Raw genomic sequence first — 21456 nt, forward strand, 5'->3', positions numbered from 1 at the left:
GAATGATTTTTTTTTGTGTAAATATGAGCTACCATCAACTAACGCAACAATAAGAACTTCACACTTGTCATTTACTGAAACCTGCCTCTTGAGCCCTGTCAGTCATGTGCTTCTACATGTGTGTTTCTTGGTTGGAGCAACGTTGTTTTATGGCAGCTTCTGTTTAGGAATTCATGTTGCTATTTGGCATTTGTGTAGTTCAGCTGTTAGAGAGTCAGGGTAAGAGGAAAGGAAACATGTAAGAGTGAAGGTTTGGAGGCAAAGAGGGAAATAAGAAAGGGCTTTAGGTTATGAAATAACAATGCCAGCCATGTGGCAGCAATAAACCACAAGCTCAACCCCTCCTTAAGGGAAAGACACTGTGATAGTAGAACAGATGTAGGCCACGCCCATCCTGATGACCTGGGTGGCCAAATGCTTTAACAAAGAGCAAGTGTTGCATGAAATATTAGCAGATACCTTCACCTTTCAGTATTTGTCATTCTTTACGAGACTGAGCTTGACTGTAAAGTGTGGCACTGAGCTTGCATGTGCTTAAAGCGCAGACAAAGAAACTCGAAAAAAAGAGGCATACAGATGAAAAGCAAAATACTTTGGGTCTAATGAGAGTTGAACATAATTCATAATTGTGGGCTCACTTATGCTCAGAAGTTCAACTATTTATCCAATGTTTATTTGCATAAAGGCTGCATCCCTTGGGGCCCTTGCATTTTAATAGGAAAAGAATAGGACTAGGATTTCTCTGGAGTTCTCAAACACTGAGCTTCTTACTAGTCTCAAATCACTAGGAAACCTTGAGTTTGAGGATTTTTGAGGTTCAAGAAGCAAGGTTTTTTTAAGATATGTAAACAAAGAGTAATGGAAATTAAATTTCACCCCCTTTCTAAATAACTCCTGGAAAGATTAGAATAGGCTCTCATTTTTGTTTAACTGACATTTTCTATTTGTGCTTGCCAAAATGAAAATGTAGATTTCTAGAGAATCTTTGGAATATGTGGCTTCCAAATAGACATAAATGGGTAGAGGTAAAATGAAAATGTAGAAAAATTTCAAAACTTTTATTTTTTCCAAAAACCATTGCTTGTATTCTGAAGGTGCTTTCCAATCTTTAGCTAACTTTTGTCTTGCAAATGCTACATCTTAGATGTATTTTGAAATCCATATTGTAACAATTTCATCTGTACTCTGCTACCATATTAATGCAACAGAAAACCCACCCCTTACTAATATTTTAATAGTAGCATTAATAGTTTAAACTAGTATATAACTAATGAAATCGTGTATTTTGACTTGAAAAATGAGTATAACATAATATTTAGAGTAAATTCTCATCATGTCTGACTTCTTGGACATCTATATATGTTATAGCTTCCTTATGTTCACTTGCTGCTAGTTTTTTAAAAAAGCAAGACAAACAATACATCGCAATTTGATAACTGAAATCACATATCCACTGTGGCTAAAATTATCTACACAGAGTATGTGTATTGAAAATTGCCAACAAGGATATTTCGATTTGTATACAGTAAGCAAAGTTCTTAGCACTTAAAATCTCTTAAGAGGTAATAGGGAAAAAATTATCAGCCAAGGACAGATACAACAATTTTTACGCACTTATTGTTTCCTCTACTTTAGTGGTTTGCCAAACCAGAAGATTAAATTACTTTGAATTTCTCTCCCACTTTGTTCATTTTTTTCAAATCTCATCTAGTCTCTTTTTTTATTGTAAAGGTGATGTACAGAGGGGTTACGGTAATAAGTAAGGTAATGAGTACATTTCCTTTTGAGCATTGTTGACACTCAATTGCAGCTCTTCTTTGAAACTGAGAACTCTTTTTAGTATAGAAAAATGATTAAGCATAGACTCAAGCAACTTTTTGTTTTAAAAGCTCAGCAACAAAATTATTCTTAAGGTAATAAAATATTACATGACAAAATAAATAGTGCTTCAAAACAAGTTGTGTATTAGATATTAGAATAGGACAGGATCCCACATAATTTGCTGTGCTGTGCATGGCATAAATCTGGTTTTCTAACTTTGCTTTTTCCAGGATAATGGCATGTTTCTAATTGGCTACTAGAAATAGAGCCGGGCGTGGTAGTTCAGGCCTTTAATTCCAGGCGTTAGGAAGCTGAGGCAAAAGTGGTCACAAATTCACAAATTCAAGGCAAGCCTTGGTTATATAGTGACCATACAAAGGAAGGAAGGAAAGAAGGAAGGAAGGAAGGAAGAAGGAAGGAAGGAAGGAAGGAAGGAAGGAAGGAAGGAAGGAAGGAAGGAAGGAAGGAAAGAAGGAAGGAAGGAAAGAAGGAAGGAAGGAAGGATTATGGCTTGAAGCCAGCTCAGATAAGAAAGAATGCAGAGCCAGTGGCATGGCTTCAGTGGTACAGTCCCAGTTGAACAAGTAAGCCAAACAAGTGCAAGTCCCTTAGGTCAAGCCCCAGAGAGAGTGAGGAGGGAAGAGACAGGGGGAAAGGAGAGGGAGGCAAAGGACAGTGAAGAAAAGGAAAAAAATGAATATAAGAATTTCTTGAGCCAGGCCCCAGTGGCTCATACCTGCAATCCTAGCTACTCAGTTGGCTGAGATCTGAGGGTTGCTGTTCAAAGCCAACTGGGGCAGGAAAGTCCATGAGACTCTTATTGCCAATTAATCACCAAGAAAACAGGAAGTGGCACTGTGTCTCAAAGTGGTAGAAGACTAGCCCTGAGCAAAAACAGCTCAGGGATAGTGCCCAAGCTGAGTTCAAGCCCCATGACCCACAAAAGAAAACAAAAACAACTACAAAAAACTAAAGAAGAATATCTTTGTAGATTTATTAAACGCATGCTTTAAAATTTTTATAAGCTAAAACATGGCAAAACTTACTTCTAAACAATAAATATGCAGTTACACTGTCTACCTCTGCTTCAGAAACAATGGAGGAGATTACTATGGCCTCTATCCGTAGAAACCACATAAATTTGTGAAATTTAGCATATTTTCCAGTAGATATTAGTGGCCAGAATATTTGGATAGTACTACAAAGAAACACAGTGAAATTCTGCGGTAGTAATAAACATGTTGAATGTTTTCACTGTAGTTGTGGTTATAGAAATGTATGTGGATGTGTCTGTCTGTCTGTCAGAATTCATTAGATTCCATGCATTATAACCTTGAACTGTATATAAATTATATTTCAGAAAAGCTGATAAGAATGTTTTCAAATTCTAAAAACAATCTCTCGTATGATTGTGATCTTTCATCTCAAATATTAATTGGAATATTACAACTTCCTAAAAAAACATAGGAAACATCTCCTAGTCTTCTTATCTTAAGGATTTCAGGTATGTCAGAAGCAATTGGTTTTATATTAACTCATCATCCCTAGTAGTTTAGGTAAAGAAAGTTGAGCATGTTTATATATCAAAAACTTATTGCAATGTAAAAACATAATAAGCTAGATCATAGATATAAAGCAGGAAGAAGGTATCTGTCTTCTATGTGTGCAGACAGCAGCAGAAGATTCATAGTATCAATAATATGGAGTGACTCTTTGTTTTAGATTTTTTGGGTTTTTTTTCCCCCCTTGGGACTTGTCTGGCCTGTCAACCTCATGAAGTGGGAAAATGATATTTAAACAGAAAACAAAACTGAAGGTAAAGACAATAGAGAAGATTGATTAACCCTATGTTATCAGATAATTGTCAATAGCAGACAGCTACTGGGCTCCTGCGCTGTTTTTCTCTAAACTTTTAGACTTACATCTGTCAAACCTCAAGATAACTATCCATCATGGAGTCAAAGTGGCGAACAACTGTGTGGTCCTGTGATAAGGGACAGTGTCACAATTTGTCTCCTTCCCTTCCCACAGATCAATTCTCATGGGATAAAGGCCAGGCCACAACAGCTGCAAATACTCCAAAGACATTCTTTAGTGTAAAGAAATTCTCAGCAAATATGTAGAACAGAGATCTAAGCATCCTTTGAGAAAGAGCTAGATACAATGATTATTTACTTGGATGTTTCATGTTAGTTTTATCTGCTCTCTTCGTTCTAAACATTAGTTTTAATGAACCCAATGTTTAAGTAAAATTAAATTATATATTCAAAACTGAGAGTGATGGAGGTGAGTCTACTCAAGATGTACTAAATACATTCCTAAAAACAATGTAATGAAGCACATTAAATTGTTTTTTAAAGGAGGAAAGATTAGAAAGGAGATAAGGAATAATAGTAAAGGGGTGATTATGATCAAAGTACTATGCATGCATATATGGAACTATCACCATGAAACTTCTTTGTATAATGCATGTATGCTAACAATGAAAGAGTATTAACAATTTCCTGAAAACTACAAGAAAACATCTGAATAATCCAAGAAATATTTTTAATCTGTAGCTGGATTATCTTTTCATGCACAATGAAGCACTTCATCCACTTAGATATGTGATTGAGCATCTATGGCTTTCCAATCTTCCCAAAGGAAATAGCTCAGCCTAACTAGTATGTGATGACTAATGTTGAGCATGATTATGTCATGTGAAGAGAGAGAAAGAAAAGCTTAAAAATACAAGTCATGGGTCAGGTTTAGGTGGTTCATGCTGAGATCTCAGGATCACAGTTCAATGTAAGCCTGAGCAGAAAAGTCCATTAGACTCTTATCTCCAATTAACCACAAGAAAACTAGAAGGGGAACTGTGGGTCAATGTGGTAGAGCAATAGCCTTGAGAAAGCAGAGCTCAGGAATAGGGCCCAGGCCTTGAGTCCAGGTCCCCACAACCTACCAAAAAACTACAAGTTATGACTGAAATTATGTTAATGAACATTGATAGAGAAAAAGGCTAGAAATTTCAAAGTACCTCAATTGGTATGCAAGAGTACTGAAAATATGAGGAATTTTTTAGTCATGTTTTTATGCAGTGTTTTGTTTCAGATATTATGTTTCTTTACATAGTTAAAAACATAACAAATTTATACAAGAATTTTCTAATACTGTGAGTGAGTAAGCATCAGCTCTACAATAAAGTTCTCTGTGTTATAACTAGCTGGGAAGAAGTCATTGCGAGCAGACTCAGGGACTTCCACTCTATTGAGGACAATGTACTGCGTCTTAGTCTTTTGATTAGGAAGCTATTCTGTTTAGGCTAGAGAAAACAAATACATTTTTTTGTCATTCGTGGGTCCTGAACTCTGGGACTACAGCTTTTTAGCTCAAGGCTAGTGCTCTACCACTGGAGCCACAGTGCCACTCCTGGCTTTTTTCTGCTTATGTGGTGCTGAGGAATCGAACCCAGGGCCTCAGGCATGCAAGGCAAGCGCTCTACCACTAAGCTACCTTCCCAGCCCTTTCTAGTCCTTTTGTGAAATAACACAGCTTTTTAGCTCAGATATACCCCTCATAATTCTCCAATTATTATACTATCTAAAGAACAGATTTTTATCTTAACGGCATTTTAATATTTTACCAAAGAGGCCTAACAGAGAAGCATCATTAGCTAGTACCATTTTCCATTGTCATGAGTATTGAAAATAGACACGGTTGTAACAAAATGTAATATAAGACAGAAATAAAGTAGAGACTACCACAAGGGAGGAGAAACTTACTACAGGAAAAGGATATGGCTACAAATGAAATTATTCTTCAAATACTGTTCAACCAATCTTGTTGCTCCTGGTTGAATAAAAGATACAATTTTCAAAATCAGACCAGTAGGGATTTGAAATTCTGCATCTAGTGATCTGTCTCAATAGTGCGCATCGTCCACTGTCTATTGGGGAAAGTAACATATATTTTATGAAAAGATTACACTTGATCATTGTTAATTACTGTTCCCTATCTTTTGGTTGCTTCCTGCTTCTTTTTTCTTTCTGTGTTCCACAAACTGATACTTGCAACGCGTTTAAACCTTATTATAAAGCATCTCATTGCCATCCCTGGCTCTCTTGATGCTCAACACCATCCTGGATCCTAGGAATCCTACTTTCTGCCTTGAAGAGAAAATCCTGGTTTGTTTGTAATTTCCTGAGCAAATAAGTGGCACAGAAATTCTACTTGTATGCTTCATGGGTTTGTATGCTCAGTGCATCCAAATCTGTTACAGAAGGTAATGAGCTCCCCAGCTGTGGCCTATGAGAGTGGAGCCACATGCAAAGACCAGTAGACTAATGACTGCCTCATCACAAACTCCCAGATGAGGCCCATAACATTCAGTGGGCAAAGCAAAGAGCCAGGGGGGGCTCAGTAGAAGTCCACTGATAGGCACTGTGAAGGAATATGGAATGTTGTGTCAGCAAGCTGTCCCAAATTTAAAAGTTTACTCCACCTGAAAACTGTCAGAAATGTCGATGCTTAATTAACTACACATACCTCTTTACAAAAGAATAGCAAGAAGTTCTAATTGTTGTCTTTTGCTTGTCACATACAAATTGTTTGGAAATTCCAAATTCCAAAACATTATTAAAAAAGAAATCTTCCAAGAGTGTATGGCAAGATAGAATCAGGAAACAAGCAAATGACATTTTAATTCTTTAAACTTATTTTTATTTTCAATTCTGCCCATTTGAATAAAAGTAAATGCATACGCATCATGTCAGTTTTTTAAACTGATATTTTCATGAAGTCAATAAATTTTCCCCTTAAGGAGCCATCAAGATGTACCTTTTCTGGCACCAGAAAAAAACAGTTGCTTTTTACCATTCCAATTGTAGAAGAAAATTGAGTTTATTTATGTGTAATAATAATACAGAAGCATGCCCACACATATTATTTCTGAATGTGTTTTCAAACATGAATAATTATAAAACATAAGTCTAGTGGACTATCCAAATCAAAAAAGTTCCTAACAAAAGAAATAATATACTCTGATCATATAAAATAATATTTATCATACTGAACTCCAGGAAATGAGAATGAGGGTTTTTTTCTCTGTTGTTGCATCTGTTTTCTTTTTGTATTGTTTGTTCATTTATGTCTTTGCAAGAGTAAGGGGGACACTGAAATGAAGGGACAAAGGGTGAACAAATATAGCAGTGTTACTCACCAGATACTATGTTGAAAAGGAACTGTATAGCTTGTGGATCGGGACAGGAGGGAAAATTAGAGAGAATCAAGGAAGGGGTGACATTGTTCAATAAGAAATGTACCCTTTACCTGACTGTAATTGTAACCCTTTGTATATGACCTTTACAATAACAATAAAAAATGTAAAGGAAGAAATAAAATAGGTGGACACTGTATTCCTAGCTACTCAGGAGGCTGAGATCTGTGGATCTTAGTTCAAAGATAGCCAGGGCAGAAAAGTCCATGAGCCTCTTATCTCCATTTAACCAACAAAAAGCCACAAGTGGCACTGTGGCTCAAGTGGTAAAGCTCTAGCCTGGACCATAACGGCTCAGAGACAACATCTGCCAGCTCCAGGACCAACACAAAAAGAAATAACAAATAAATAAATGAATAGATAAATATGTCACTTCTGATTTTTTTTAAAAAGACATGAAATAAACTTTGTCCTTTGCATTTCAGATGCCAAACAAACAAAATGTAATTCTCCTGAAAAGAGAACTACATTTATACACTCACACACACACACACACACACCACACACACACACACACACACACACACACACACACACACACACACACACACACATATATATCTTAGTGCCTGGATATGCATGCCAGTAACTTACAGGATGCTCAGCATGTGATACACATGATAAAGCATTGCTATACCAGAACTAAGCTCTTCTCATATGTGATCATTCAATGAGGAGAGTGTTGTGGATAACCCAATTTGAGAAAGCTATGTTACAAGATCAGATTCTATTTTTAGGCTTAGTTTTTCTAGACAGATGTTGAAAAGCCATAAAGAGGATTTTAAAAGTGTTATTACTGGTAAATTATTGCACCCTTAATGTGGTCCGTATTGTGGCAATAGAAGCTTCAGGGAAACATCTTTTCTTTCTGTCTCTTTTTCTCTTTAAACTTTATTTATAGCCTTGCAAAAGACTAGCATTCACATAACCCGCCTTTGCAGGCATGCCAGAAGATTAATGATATCGCAGTGTTCTTGAGAACAAAAATGTGTCTACCACTGTGTTGAATAATTTCTCAGTTCACACATTAAAAGTGAGATGAAGCCTACTTTAGAAAGCAAGGACAATGTGTCACAAAGAGTTACTTGGCTTAAAGACATACCCCGTATTGCTATCCTGAATCACAAATTGTTTTCATGAATGTTATCTTGAGAATAAGAAAGCTTTTTATCACCATCACTTTTTTTTAAAATTTTACATACAGCCTCAAAATTTGACTTAGTCCAGCATTTTTTCTTTATACAATCTGTTGCTGGTAAGAATTGAGAACTGAGAGAAAGTTGTACATTGTGACCTCTTATCTCTTCTCATCTCAAACTTAGCTAACAAGACAGAATGCTATTTTAAGGCTTAAGTACTATAGACTACTCATTTTTGTAAAACTCACTCTTTACTAGTTTATAGTAGTAGCAATAATGATAACTTCATGTCATATCACACAATGTACAAAGTTTCACCATACATTATTTAATTTAATCCTCCTGATGGTTCTTAAAGGTAATTGCTTCTCAGGTGAAGAAGAAAATTTCTGGTTAGAGATGTATCACTTACTCTAAATACCCCTATACCTTATGACAAAAACCACAAGTCAAATCCAGGGGACTTCAGTCACATTCTTAACCACTACAACACAGTCTGTCAGGCTTTTGGTGGCCTTTTTATTTTTGAGCACTGAGGTTTGAACTCAGGCCTCTCCATTTGCCAAGAAGATTCACTATTACTTGATCCATTCCTCCATCCCCTTTTGCTTTGGTTATTTTTCACCTGGGCTCATATTCTTACACTAGACTGGCTTCTGACTGTGATACTCCTCCCTACTTCTTCCGCATAAGTTATGATTTGGGGTATGTATCACCATGCACATCCTCGAGCTATACTTACTCAACATAAACTTTTACCCAAGTACACGATATTTCTACATTCTTTATCCTTTCTAGCCATGTCACTATCACATTTAAGTATTTACTACATTCCTATAACTGCTAGTGGCTGTGGGGTTATAAATAAGTAAAACACATTTTCTCCTAAAATGTGGCAGGACTATGGAACTAACCTGAGAATTCTCAAGCTCAACTTATTCTATATTGAAGATCTGCCTGATAGCATATAAAGAATAAAATTAATTCACTTCATACTCTCGCAGAAAATATGTAATTACATGTGACTTAGCTGATTATTATTACTTCATAAGTATTATAACATTTATTAATTTGGCATCAATTTTATGATTTATAGTATATACCTAATACATATATGCATAATACAATATATATTCCAGAATCCCAAAATATTACAGAATCCAAAGCATATAACTTCACCATACAATGAAAATTGGAGGAAAAATCTTGGGATATTTATATGAACTAACTAGGTGAAATAAAACATCATGAACAAAGCTACTGACATACAAAAAATATGTTCTATGCCAAGAAATGTCAAATAAATTGCATGATTTAAAAAGTGTATTCGGACAATGTGAGAGAGGACAGAGAAGAAGACCTGTTCTTTACATTTTCTCTAAAATATAATACAAATTATAGATGATGTTTTTTCAGCTTCTTCTTTTTTTTTAGAACTGGGTCTTGAGCTTGCAGCCAGGTGCTCTTGCTCATTTTTTTTTTACTAAAAAGATGTTGCGGGGCTGGGAAGGTGGCTCAGTGGTAGAGCGCTTGCCTTGCATGCTCGAGGCCCTGGGTTCGATTCCTCAGCACCACATAAGCAAAAAGAAAAAAGCTGCTGTGGCTCAAGTGGTAGAGCACTAGCATTGAGCTGAAGAGCTGAGGGACAGCGCCCAGGCCCAGAGTTCAGGCCCCAGGACCGGACCAAAAAAAAAAAAAAGATGTTGCTTTGTCACTTGAACCATATCTCCAGTTCCATTTTTCTAATGGTTAATTGTAGATAACATATATAACCATAACCAAGATACAGATTTCTGTATTTCTGTGAATGTATACTCATCTACATATATCAAACAGTGAGATTATATATGCATGTTATATGTAAAACTTTAACATGTTCTCCACAATATGGAATATGTAAAGAAGAAATGAACAAATTCTGTATTAGAATCATTAGACCTTTGAGGACAAAATGACAAAAAAGAAAACTTCTGAGATTGAGTGTAAAGATTTGAAGATAATAACAATACTTAGAAAACTAAGGGCGGGGGGAAATGACCTTGAGCTTGGTTTTAAATAATTCTCTTCAAAATACTTAATGTGTTTAAAACTCTATCTGCTTTAGTAACTTGGCTTAACTGGAGAGGAAGATTAAATAAGTAGCAAGAGACAGAAGTCACTAAATTAATTAGCTTTAAAAATGCTAGAGAGGCAATTCTGTTTGATACTAGCAGTTAGAAATGGGCCAACTGAAATGATAAACTAAACAATACAATACTGGTATGAGACTACATTATTTAAGGACCTTTGTCCTCAATGGAAATGGAATAGAATGGGCTTGAAGAGTTTATCACATAAATGAGTATGTTCTATGTAAATAATAGTTATAAATAATGTGTTACTATAAAACAGAGGCAAAGACTTAATAGATAAAAAGGCAGAAAAAAGCTGAGAAAAACAATTTTGGAGCAAATAGAACAATGTAAACTTTTTTTTTTTTTTTTGGGTCCGGTTGTGGGGCCTCTGGGCCTGGGCACTGTCCCTCAGCTCTTCAGCTCAAGGCTAGCGCTCTACCACTTGAGCCACAGCGCCACTTCCGGCTTTTTTCTTTTTGCTTATATGGTGCTGAGGAATTGAACCCAGGGCCTCAGGCATGCAAGGCAAGCTCTCTACCACTGAGCCACCTTCCCAGCCCCCAATGTAAACTTTTTTATTCAGCCTAAAATAAAACTGAATAAACAGAACATTCTAACTCTGGCCCGTGAAGATTTGAGTTGCATCCCAATGTCTAACCGTTTGGACTGTCAATGACATCAATGTTTAATTGTGATGTCAGTGTAAGTCTCTATCTTGACCACTATCGATGTACACTTGGTCGATTTGTACTGGTATTTTAATAACATTCAAATTTCCTCTTTAAAGAAAGGAAAGTTATAAACTTTTGCCCATTTCTGATTCTTTATTTAAAAGTCTTATAACCTAATATATATACATTCACATAGTTTTATACTACCTGTTAAACCTTGAAGAAGCTATTCATGGTCCTTGGCTTCTTGGAATTTAGAGTCTAATAGAGAAGTATAGGAACAATTCCAAGTCAACATAATGCATGTTGTGATGGGAAAAGTAGTATCACGAGAAATGTTGAGACGTGTCTCAGAGGAATCAATCAAGCCTATAAAAGCTTCCTATGGGAAGTAGAAATGAAACTAAGAACAAACATAATTATCACCTGAGGTAGAGAGAGGTAGGGAAAGTAGGAAGTATTGTTGACAGGGGAAACCACATGTGCAAAATGCCAGAGATAGAAAGGCACGAATTCTATAGGAGGTAAAGAAATTGGAGAAACTGATACTAGATCACGCAAAACTTTCCTTTAAAGAAACTGAATATCTTAAAGCTGTGAGAGAGTATGGTTCATTTTTTTTTGTAGAACCATCTTTTATCTTCTCTGTAGAGATATGAAGTCAGTAGTTGAGAAAGAAAAAAGCAACTATCAAGTCATTAAGGCAGGCCAAGACAAATTAGGCAAGCATAGTAAAATGAAAATAAAATCAAGAAAATGCTTAGCATGAAAAATATATGATATTATATGTGCATAATTTGGGAGAGAAAAAATATAATCCTCACATTTGATAAACAATGAGGTCAGTTTTTTGGGCCATTCTATGGGGAAATTATGGAACAGGAAAGACAACCATGTTAAATGTGAACCATACAGTGCAAAATTCCATTTAGGCAGGTGCATAGGGAGGTCTGATGTTTAATAGTGAAGGCTGGTTGAAAGGGAGTAGAAGATATCACTTGATAGGTTTTTTAAAAAAATGAAACTCTAAAGCCAAATGGAATAAGCCAGACAGAAAGACAACAAAATAACTTAAAAAAAAAGGACTAGGAATCAATGGCAGAGAAAGCTAATAAAAGTGAGATGAAAGAAAAGTTTTAAAAAGAGGCAGGATCCATCAGTGTCCATCATAGTTGAAAAGTGAAACAGTCCAGGACAGAAAGAGAATCCATTCTCTTTACCAGGCAATTTGTTAACATAGATGTCTAAGTAAAAGAACTATAGAGCAGAACTCAAAATACCATGTGCAACAACAATAATTCATGCTATAAAGTTGCTATTATGTAGGGGCATAAACATGTAAATGTGTGTGTGTTCACAAAATATATACTCGGTCTCATTTATTCATAGTAGCATTATTAAGGAGTGTCCTTCTTTTAGTGTCACAAAGCTAGTAAGCCGTAAAGCTGGAAACTGAAATAGTAGGCATAGGAGGTGACAGAATAAAGAATGGGAATGCAGATAACTCCTTCCAACAGCATAGCTGTGATTTTCTCACAGAGCTTTGCCTGGGAAGATTGTCTGCTTATCATGTGCAAGCAATCTGGTGAATGCTACTATGACTGAATCTCAAGAGAAAATAAACAGCTTATTTAAGAATCTCTTTAAAAACAGTATTGAGTTCAGGTGGCCATGGTAACAACATGGAAATGTTTGTTTAATGTACTATCACCTTGACTTTTAACAACAATTAAGTATTTGTCATTGTCCAATAGGTTTAAAATTCAACGACTCTTTGAATGCAGCTACTTCAGGAAACCTTCCAATTTAGTTCTCCTAACAGGTCCAAAGAAGTAACTAGAATCATAAACACTGCATTTTAAATTCATAGTGTGTCTTACAACGTACCTATTATATACCTGCCCTATCAGCTTAGAAAACTTTCCTTCCAGAAATGTTTTTGTAATGTCAGGATGTGTCAGCCAATCCGCGCCTTTTTGAGAAGGTAATTAAATAATGAATGGTCAAATAAGTTTCAGAGTATAAATGATAGACTAACTTTTGTGAAATAAAAAACAATTCTCCAGACATTTTTCTTAATTTCCAAACACTTAATGGGTACTGCACTACATTCCTGCTGATACTTTATAATTCTGCCATGGTTGGCAGAAATCACACAACAAAGTATTTGTTTTGTTGAAGTATTGCATTTGTTTGGGTTTTTTTTTGTCTGACTTTTCTGGTGTCTGCAATTTGTATGGGAGGATAATCATAAGTGTAAGACCTGTTTTTTTTTATTAGATTTAGAAACGCAAGATGATCACTGAAGTGAAAAAGATATGGAAGATTGTTGAAATTGTTCTACATTAGAAACTGTAAAAATGTGTTCAATTACCATCATCATTCCAGTTTTCAGTGGAGTAGTCAGCTTTCTGTATCTTTATTTATCATTAAAAATTCAGGGTTGAGGTTGTAACTGAGTGGTCAGTCACTTGTCTGGCATGCCTAAAACCTGAATTCAATATCTAGCACTGCAAAAATGAATAAATGAATAAAATTTCATTTCCAAAAAGAAAAATCAATAGTGATTTCAGTTACCTCAAGAATTTTCTATGGCTAAAACTGCCTATTTTCAATCATTTAATTTCCCAAGGACAGTCTCATGAACTTTAGAGTCAGGTTAACTGGCCAAAGACACCCTAGTCTCTCCTTAGATAAAGAATTATTTAAGGAAGATGGGGCACAACTAACAAGATATTGAGAAAAACAATGACTTGTTTTTAACCACAAAGGGCATAATAATACACTGCTGTGCCAAGTTTTTGGAGGAAAGTTAAGTTTGTTTCCAGTATGCTGATATGCTACATTGGCCATGCCAAAATGAGGTTACATTGTCCCTAGGATAACCCTGAGATTCATAAGGGACAGGGCTTTAAACCCCTCTATTCTACTAAAATCCAACATGTCACCTCAGAGAAGGAATTATAGTGCTCTTTGCCACTGACAAGAGACACATTAGAGTTCATTTTCAACATAGTGTCTTGTACATCTTCTTGTTATAATGGGTCAACCTGTATCCGTATTTTAGCTTTTTGTTATTTCCTTTCCCCTCCCCAAATTAGAAAAATGTATACACAGGATGCAGGCCACTGGAATCAAGCAGGGTGGGGGGAGGGACCTGGAGGTGGGGAGGAAAGAGATGGTAGGGGAAAAACAAAGGATGGGGTAACAATGATCAATAGGAAATGTACTCATTACCTTACTCATGTAACTGTAACCTGTCTGTACAGCATCTTTCAATAAATATATATATATATATATATATATATTTAAAAAAGAGACATTGGTCTGTGTTTGGCTGTAAGCTTTATTTTAGCATTGTACATCTGAGTTCTTAAAGGTTACCTTTCCCAAATTAAAGGAAGAAAGGGGCAGATAATGTGAGGGCTTTGCCATGCTGACTCCAGTCTTGCTTACATAAAATGCTTTAAGTTTCTTGGGTCAAATTTACCAAACATTGAAAATGGTATTGGAGAATAGAAGAAGGGGAACATTTTTCTTTCTTTGTATTTCCAGAATATGTGATTACTTTTCTGATACTGTTTTCATTGTTTTTTAACCACTTCTCTCCTTTCCACTTACCAACCTCTCTCCTCTTAAAAGGAAAATATTTAAGAATTATTACCATGGTTATGTGATCCAGTGATACCTGAACTAAATCCTGTAGTTCTGATAATCACTGCTAGATTCAAGAATAATGACCCAAGGCATTGTGTACTTTATACGGGTTTTTATTAACCAAACATATGGAGAAATGACAAATACTGCCCATGGCTTAATCCAAAGTGTAATTAGGTTTTCAATAAAATTATCTCCTAGACTGATTTTATTCCTGAGTCAGTAATTTTATCCCTGATCACACAGTTTGACTCTATACTCAATTCTTTTCTCTTCTAATTGATACACTTTGAAGTTCTGAGTCTCAGACCAAACTCTAGAGAGATACAAAGCACAATAAATGTGAGCATGGGGGAAAAGAAAAAATAAAACATGTTTATATGGTACCTCTTGATAAATTAGGGGGTTGATATTCAGTTTTCTTGCCTCATAGCTTTTATCTGCCTCTTACATTAGTGACGGATTGATCCCCTTTCAGGTTTTTCACTAGTAACCATCCATCTTATCTATCAGAATATGACTTCAGGATCCTAAATTGGCTTTAGTTCTTGCACTAAAAAATTGGCATGGCACACTACTTTTCAAAAAATGATATATGCAACCAGAAAGCAGGAACCTCTAAGTCTACATTATTCACTCATTAAAAACAACTAATAATCTATTTTGGCTCACAAAAGCTTCATATTCCATCATCAATTTCATCTTCCATTTTCTAAACAGAGATTCTCAAAGGTACTAGATGAGCGCATTGAGCAAGACTGCAGAGTTGGCTGATGCTGACTCTAGCAAATTGTCATGTGTACCAAGTTCATTGCTTACTTCTCCCTCCATCCTTTTTTTTTTTTTTGGTTGCCTTGTCAATTTATAACAAACAGTTGATTTTTAAGTGTATTATACTGTTATGAATCACAAAGCTGGTAAGATAGCAACAACGTACACTGATATTTAAAACAGTCTAAGTATCTAATTGTGACTGTCCAAAATATATGCAAATTCATCTAAGGTCTTTTAACCCGTAGAGAATAAATAATCCGTATCTAATAATAAGATGTTTAATTTCTTTGAAAATAAGATTTTATTTTAAATTTGAATATTTTACATTTTTCACTAAGCCAGGACAGAGTTATTACAAGATAATTAGCCAGGAAAAGTACAACACTACTTCTTTGCAAAAACACCATTCACGTCAGCAAGGCATTGCTTCTAAGAATGAAGGTCAGTATGGGGGGAAGTTCTGAGTTTATTGTTACTCGTTCTACATGCCTCCCCCCCAAAAAAAAATAATGAGGACTGGACATCTAGGCTTGAACTCATGAGTTTTGAAGATGCACATTGCCATTGTTTGGTTCCAGCAATCTATCTCTTCCTCATATAAAACAACTCATACTCTTGCTAAGGCCGGAAAAGTGAAGCATCAGAGATACTTCTTTCCAATAAAGTAATTATACTCCATTAGCTGTTTTGCTGTTGCACGTTTTACCACAGATGACTCCTCTTTAAGCTGTCTTCCCATGTGTGGCCCAGTGATAAATTTTATCAGTGGTCAGCGGGACAGGGTTGGAGGCTGGACAGTAACACAGTGGCTTTTTATCTGGCTTAGTTCCCCCTGTCTTGCCCCCCACCCAAAGCAGCATTTTCTTGGTATAATTTATGTTGTGGCATTGCTGTCAGTAGATGTGGTGTCAGCAATTTGCGTTCCTAGTGGAAGTTTACATGGAAATGAGATACATAGCCACAGAATAAAATTAAGGGTGGGATGAACTAATGACTATGGTACCTTGCTTGCTCGTACCTTAAATAAAACAATTTGAAGGGAGTTGTCTTTTGCTGAGAAACTGTGTTTTCCAACTTTCAAACACTAGGGCAAGCAATAGGTAATAATATGTATAGTGCACACATTCACAATTAAAGCTAATGTTGTATCAACATTGTTAGAAGTTCCCAAATTCCTAAAGCATTATAACATTGGCATCACTAAAAATTTAAATTAAAATGATAGCTTTTAGAGTCTAAATTCATAATCAAAATGTATGGATTTATACCTTAGAAACATTGGTACTGTGACATATATTTTTGTAAAGTTAAAAACTTCAGCCCAGTGTACATTTTAATGGAGAAATCATTTTACCGAATAAATATTCTTTGTCCCCATATGGTTTACCATAAAATTATTTTCAATTATCCCATTGCAGTATATTGAAAGAATGTAGAAATAGCTTCATGCTGCATTAGAAACAGAATAAAGGCATCTTTTACAACTTCTTAGCAAAAGGCTTCCAATATAGTTTAAATGCTTGAGTTCTTTAGCTTTCCATTTGTACATGTGAAAAAGGACTCTTACAAGATGAGATGCTCATTCATTCTGAGGTACCACAGACAGGAAGAGAAACACAGGTAGGAATTTTCTGTGCATCTGCTAGCCCTGTGTTCCCATGTCATTTTTTCCTCATAAAATATGTCCCAAGAAAAGAAGCTGCACATAGGCATCATAAATCTTTGAAACAGTTTCACTGCATTACCATAGGCATCTTACTACCACTGCATAAGCAACTTATCTTCTTATATGTATTTAAAAAGTATTTTTAAAGTCCTAGTGGCCTTAACTAAAATTCCTTAGTTGGTCTATTTATCATATAAATGATGTCATTGAGTACTTTGTAGTAAAAGTATATCAAATCTGAAGTGATAGTTATTTTATGCACAAAAGTGTTCAGAAAGTAGAACTACTTCCATGGATGATTCCTGAGTTTCTAAATCAATTTCAGCAAAAATAATCAGCAAAACAAACAAACAAAATGTGTACTCCATCTGTGAAAACTTACAGTCCTTTTGAAATAATTAAGGACCTGTCCTTAGTGGTTTTGATTACAGAGGAATGTTTTGAACTCAGTTCCTATATCCAGCATGAATCAATCAGAGTACTACTGGGATTCTGAATAGACAGCAGAGCAGTGTCTATAGCTCACACATACCAAAATGCCAATATATGTATTCAGCTTTGTAAATATGTCTTTAAAAATACCTCACCATATTTAGCCACTCCTAAATATGTATTTACACAAGTCTACACACTGTAAGTGTTTACCTGGGAGACAGGAAAAGTCTCTCTGGTAAATAATATGGGTTTTATAGCCTTTCATGAAGGAATTTTTTGTTTGCTATGTAAAAAACTCAGCTCCTCTCAGTTATAATTTAATAAAAATTTTCATTCCCTATAAATTTATGGCATAGCACTTGAGGTAAAATCTGCAATGCTGTGTGTGTGTGTGTGTGTGTGTGTGTGTGTGTGTGTGTGCATGTGTGTGTGCATGTGTGTGTGTATGTGTTAAGACAATTCTAGGGTTCTTTCTGGGTACAAAGTATCTTTGGTTGATTTTACTAAGGACTTTGGAAAGTAGAAAACATAGATATGATGTCTGAAGAGCAAATAATTAAAAATAATCTGTCAGGTATATTTTAGAGGAAAGGCTATCAAGTACTTATCTATTTACTCAGATTTTAAGAAACAAATAATGGCTAGGAAAGTCCATAAGTTTTAAATTGCTCTTCTTTAATTTTTTAAAGATTGTTTTCTTAATGTTATACTTTGTATTACATGAGTAATTGTAGGTTAAAAAATCTCAACTGATAAGCAAAATGTCTAAATTCCAGATATTAACAAATTTTTTTGTTCCTGTCATGCTAGGCCAAGGATAGAATTTTTAATGTGTTTTCTAATTTGCAAATATACAGCCTTGAGCAACTTATACTGGCTTTTACTTTTGAATTTGTAAATTAGGATACCACCTACCTTAAAAATAATGAATGATGAATCCTTACTAAGATACAAAGTACTGAATATCAACCAAGTAAAACACATCTTCAAAAATATTTTTTTCAAATTTTAAAATTCCAAAGTAAAATAGAACATGCTCAACTTCTTTTAAAAAGATATTTTACTGACAAGGTCTCAGAAGGGATTTACCATTCCCTTTCCTACATTTCCTTTCTTTTAAAATCATAGACTTTGGAAAACACGAACATTCTAACTGCCTTCACTTTCCCGAACCCTCCTGGTGTCCTAGAAATAGACATTATTTGAACGGAAACCCAAAGGCAAAGGAAGGGGTGACATTGCCCTAAAGAGAAATGTCCACATTACCTGAACTGTGAAATGGTGGCTCCTTTAAACAATGCCAGAATAAGAGCAATAAAATTATATTTTAACATTTAGAAGATCTATGAAGAGATCACTCTTGGCATAAGCTCACTTCCTCCTAGAAACTAGGTATGCAGGATTGCCAACAGTTTCTAGCTAAACCATTGAAGAGTATCCTGTCACCAATGGGTGCAGAGACCTACAAGAGAAGAACAAAAGGAGAGAGGCTCCTTCTGTGATTTCAAAGGAGTTTGAGGAGATTACAGATTTACATTTTAAAGTTCCTCTCTTCTCTCTCTGTTTTAGGCATTTCAAATATTTTCTTCCATAATAATTCCTTGCATGGGTGATGTGCATAGAATGGATTAGTTTGATTTAGGTTGATAAGATATGTGAACATTTTTAACAAATGGAAGTAAGGAAAAACTTCAGGCCTTCTTCAAGAGAGAAATATCTTAATTTCTTCATGGTCTCAATTATTTTGCTTCCACATAAAAAGTCAGTTTAAATGTGTCAATATAAACAGATATTTATACGCCTTCCTAGTTCTTTTCCTAAATACAGCTTTGAAGAATTTAAGTGTGTATGTGATTGAAATATAAAGAAGGTATGAACATGTTTGCATCCCAATTCAAATTCTAAATTTCTCTATTCATTCTCAAAATATTGAAGTATATATCTTATTACAAATGATTAAGACAATTCTTTTTTTTTACTTTTTTTAATTTTAATTTTTTGTGAACATACTGTAAAGACAATTCTTTTTGTTATAAAATATGACTCATTTTACTTGAAATGTAGAAGAAATTTAAATAAAATGGTTTTCTTCATGAGCATAAAATAGAGGGGTTTGGAACTTGGCCACAATTTAAAGTTAGTCTAAGGAGTACTAAATATCTTACAGCTGCCTATTTTAAATATCAAAATGTATTGCAAAAAATAAATACCTGATCATATGTCCATACAGACCTTATACCTTCTCTGCTATGGAAGAGGAGCACAATTTACTATTTGTGTATTTAATTCCCATTATTCAAAAGTATTTTATATCATCAGACATTTTCACAAAAGGAATAACAAATTCACTATCATTTCAATAATTGCCATATATATTAAATTCCTCATTATCTGAGTGTAAACCAACAAGTTCCATTGCAGATTCTAATGCACGAATAGGCGCAGCAGGTTAGAAAGACTACATCTATGCTCAGCAAATCTGTACTGGTCAGGGCGAATTATCTTCCCAGATTCTGCAAAATCTGACAGAAGAGCAAGATCACTGAACCCTAAGAGACACGGCCTCTGTCTCTAAATGTCTCCCAGATAGTTAGGAGATTATAACTCTTTCTATTCATTTAGTTTGAATGAACCATTCTACACATTAAGTCTCAGGAGCAACTAGGTCAGTTTAAGTAACAGATTGTATGTGTGTGTGTATATATATACATGTATATATATATATATATATATTTCTCTTCTCCATCTTAGCCAGTTTTCCTAGATACAGATAAGTAAATTTGAATTTCTTTCTGGTAGGTTCTGGCTTGAAGCTAGGATAAGACTTTTAGAATTTTTGGTATCGGCTTAACATTAAGACTCCCATTTGTTGAGGTGAGGAGATTTTATAAAGAGGGCCCTCGTAAAAGGAAGCCATGACATTGTGGGTGTGGATGCAAACTATAAATCTTATTTGTACACTAGCTAAAATCCTAGGTGACAGTCCCACTCTAACCTGCATTAGTTAAATCAATTCTAGATACAGTGTGCTTACATTCTAAGCCTACATAATAATACTACACAGAATTCAGGGATGATAATAGGAGGTTATGGGGAAAACACAATTATATCTTACAGTGTGCAGTTTAATGTACTAAGACTGGTTCTAAGACAAGTGAGAGAATTTAGAACCCTGAACATATCTGACATTCAGTCAGAATAGAATAGGTTCATTCTAGTAGGAAGCATCATGGGAGATTAAGTATATATGAAGATATTTCTAGAAGTTTGCTGCACAGAGAAGTTCTATATTGCTTAAGAAGTAATTCAGCTGACTTGAAAGAACTCTGGTGGCATCTAGGCTTAAGCTCAATGTTTCCTTGAGAGTTTTGATAAATGATCTTTAATCCTCTTCTCAAGGTTGAATTTGTATGACATAAAGATGGCCTGATTGAGATTCTCACCTGTATTCCTCAGAGTAATCTCAACTAGGTATCTATTTTGGTCTTTTATAAACATAGACCTTTTTTTCCAAGGTGGATAAATTCTCTGTAGTGATTCTCTGTAGTGATTAAATAATAAGATGATTATTGTTATAGAATAGCTATAACCATAAAAAATTCCTTTTACATTTCTGGTATATCAGTAAGTGCCTAATGTTGCACCTATTATGCATAAGGATATAATGCATAGATATTCTGACCTAAAAAGTCCACTCCCAGATGTTTTAGTGAGGATGCCACATTTTGGCAAACTTCAGATGCAATGAACTATGCTAGTAAATGTCAGTTACTTTTAAAATTGCTCCCTTTTCCTTTTTATCAAAAGTGCATGTAGTTCTGTAATTCTGAAAATAATAAAAGACTTTATTGTGGAAATTACCATGAACATTAAATTTATTAACATCTTAGTATTAAACTTTATTAAATGTACATGAGATAAA

Source organism: Dipodomys ordii, unplaced genomic scaffold, assembly GCF_000151885.1.
Source record: "Dipodomys ordii isolate 6190 unplaced genomic scaffold, Dord_2.0 Scaffold28, whole genome shotgun sequence".
NCBI classification, from domain to species: domain Eukaryota; kingdom Metazoa; phylum Chordata; class Mammalia; order Rodentia; family Heteromyidae; genus Dipodomys; species Dipodomys ordii.